Below are 3,079 nucleotides of genomic sequence, written 5' to 3'. Positions count from 1 at the left end.
ACTACAAACTCACCAGCCACTCTGAAAAAGAGAGATGAAGCCGTCTGTTCCTATAAATATTTCTAGTTTCAAAAACCCTTGAGAATGTTGCTGTGAGTGGGAATTCACTTGATTACAGTGGCTGGCTTTTTTTCAAATGTAGTGCATGTGTATACGCGTGGGCGTGCACACACATGTCGATCAGAGGAAAATCTGGATAAGTGCTATGGAGACAAGGATGAGGGGAGACAGTGTGGCTGGGGTGGGAGGTGAGGCCCTCTCCTGTCTGTTCCTGCCATGCTGTTGGCTTGACACTCTCTTTTTCCTGAATGGCTCTGAGGGAATCGCCAAGGGCACTCGGAGGAGCGCATCCTCCCCTCACACAGGCCTGCTGTGGAATTGTCACTGACCTGGGCTGACATGTTGGGTTGGGTCCTCTCAACCACCACGATGTCGGCAAACCGTGTGAGCGGGGAGCTCCGGGTTCTTGCCTGGAGCCTGTGTCCAGCCTGGTATCGGGTACAACAGCCCTGAGGAAAGCCATGCTGGACTGGCTGCTTGGTGATGTGCAGTGATGACCACAACCAGGGGCCCTGGGGCTAGCATTGTTCTCATTAGCATCTTACTCTTCTTCCTCTCTAATTGCCACGGAGACCTTGTGGTCAGGGCAGATGAGCTCAGTGTGCAAACAAGCTAACTGCGATAGATGTAGCTGCTGTTTGGTCACTGGTAGCTGAGCAATGATCCTACCTGACTTAGGACCACTCTCCCTAGCCAGGACCCTTCAGAAAACTCAGGCCTCAATGTACTTCTGCGGAAACTGTATGATTGCCTGTGCATTTAGCCTCCCTCCTGTATCCACGAGGCCCTCTACAAGGCAAGGTGTCCGGGGCTTGCCTCTGTGGAAATCTTGGATGAGACTTCCACAGGAAGATGGTTTCTCACATTACCCCTCAGGAACCATCCAGGACCATTGATAACAGTACAGGGAACCCAACTGAACCGAATAAATGTGGTCCAAGGATCCAGTAAAATCTCACAGAGGGTGCCATCAAAGAAGACCCCAAGTCGGTCTGTCCCCAAAACCCATGCTCATGGTGCTACACCATAACACCCCCTAGGGTCCTAGGAGGCCACAAGTTACAGCCTCAACTCCAATCCTCAAGAAAATGCTTCAGGCATCAAATCCAAGTCGGTTGCAGAAAGTCCACTCTAGCTCCTGATGACCCCACGAGGACTGGAAGGGATCGACGGCCGTGAGTTCTCTCTCTCTCCCAGGTAGATCTCCACACCTTTCTTCTGAGTGGGCTCAAATCCCCAAACTGAGTCAGTAGTGGACTGCTTAACTCTTTGCATCACCAAAGGGCTCCTCTTTACACACAGAACTCCATAATCTTAGAAACATATATTCTGGAGCGTTGAGATATTTTGAGGATCCCTTTGCCAGGAGATAAGCAAGACAATGAACAGGCATGCCAGTTACCACTTAGGATGGTGAATCCTATGAGTCTGGACCTGGGCAGCAACCACATTGCTTTCCAGGGTCTCCTGGAAAGCCCGTGACAGGGTGCAGTCTTGACCCTTTCCCATTGATCACTATGAGTGGACAATGTTTAAGTTTTCCTTCCCGAATAGGTTTCCACCTGATACAGATGCCCACTCTTGCGGGCTTTGCTGTGCATCGCGGGGACCATGCACTCTTTTCAAGCTGCTGTTCTGTACCTGACCTCTCCAGTGTGTGCGTCACAGCAGCTCCCTGGCTGAGGCTCGCACCTCTGCCATGGACCCTGGAGGTTTCTTTATGCAACGCTACCAGGCAAATTGAAAAGGTGCATGTGGTAGATACATCATTTCATGCCCACTTGATAAATAGAGAGAAGGGGTGGAGTCTAGCCTGTCAATCAGGTCACAGTCTGATGATGCCTCGTGGTGGGTGTGACCTTCTCATGAGGATTCTGGGAACTTCCTCTCTTTCTCCCTGGAGGTGGGCCATACTCTCTGTTTCACCTGCCTGTTGACGAGCCACATGAAGCCACACTGATTGGAGCCAGAGCCCTGGAGATGGAGGAGCCACGTGGAAACCGAGCCAGCATTGTGATGATTCTACCACCTCTGGATCCACAAGACTTTCTACCCACTGGCCTGTGATCTTCCTGCATGCAGCATCAGTGCTTGGGTTGTGGGAGTCTAAAGAGGAATCTATACACTAGTATTGGACACATGGGCTAATACTGGACTTATGGACTTGATCTGAACTGGGCTGGGATGCTTTCTCAATATATAATTGCTCTTTAATATAAAGCACTCTCTTACACATATATGAGTGTCTCTAGATTTGTTTCTCTAGTCAACCTGGTCTAACACAGTGGGTCTGGGGTTCGGCCCTAGATCTCCTAGGCTCTGTTCCTGAGTGTTTTCCATCACCCCAGCTGAGAACCATCGAGTCCATTCTGACTCACAGTGGTCATGTAGGCTGGAGTGACCACTGGACACCCGAAGTTGCGATCTTTACAGAACCACACTGCTACATCTTCCTCTTGCAGAGTGGATAATGGGTTTGAACCCCCAACCTTTTGGTCAGCAGTGCATGCTTAACTACTGGGTCACCACTAAAGTCAGTTGATGAGTAGCTGAATTCTTCGGGGTTCTTTAGGTGCAAAACACAAGGCTGGAATGACTGTATCTGCCACTCTGTGAGGTAGGTGCTACAGTGCTCCTTTTACAGTGACAGTGGAGGTTGAGATTTCAAAGAGGTTACATTGCTTGGGTTGTTCTGAGTCCGAACCAACTTGAAGGCACCTGACAACAACAACATGTTACTTGCACTTTGTGCACAACAGAAAGAAACACTGCTGGGTCCTGCGCCATCTGCACAATCATTTGTATGTTTGATCCCATTATTGTGGCCACTTTCTCATTTCTTCTCATTGAAGGTCTTCCTCTTTTTAAGACTAAGCAGAAATTATCGTATTCACTCCTCCCAACATCATTCTTACTATATAAGGAGCTTGTTTGTTCCCTGTACTCCCAACAAATCCTGTGAGCTTTGTCCATAACTTACCTCCCATCGATCAGCTTCCAACCCACCCTCTAGACCAGT

At 49.3% G+C, this 3,079-nt stretch overlaps 1 protein-coding gene across 1 annotated transcript in view; it reads right to left on the bottom strand.

Moving 5' to 3' along the window:
- The window catches only part of FAM135B (family with sequence similarity 135 member B), a 235,072-nt gene that overhangs the window by 189,804 nt on the left and 42,189 nt on the right, over window positions 1–3,079 (bottom strand). The window lies entirely within an intron of this gene.

This window comes from Echinops telfairi, unplaced genomic scaffold, assembly GCF_000313985.2.
Source record: "Echinops telfairi isolate 266 unplaced genomic scaffold, ASM31398v2 ScPeMD7_1;HRSCAF=3_0, whole genome shotgun sequence".
NCBI classification, from domain to species: Eukaryota; Metazoa; Chordata; class Mammalia; order Afrosoricida; family Tenrecidae; genus Echinops; species Echinops telfairi.
Note: the sequence above shows the minus strand (reverse complement) of the source record. Positions and strands in the feature narration are given on the sequence as shown.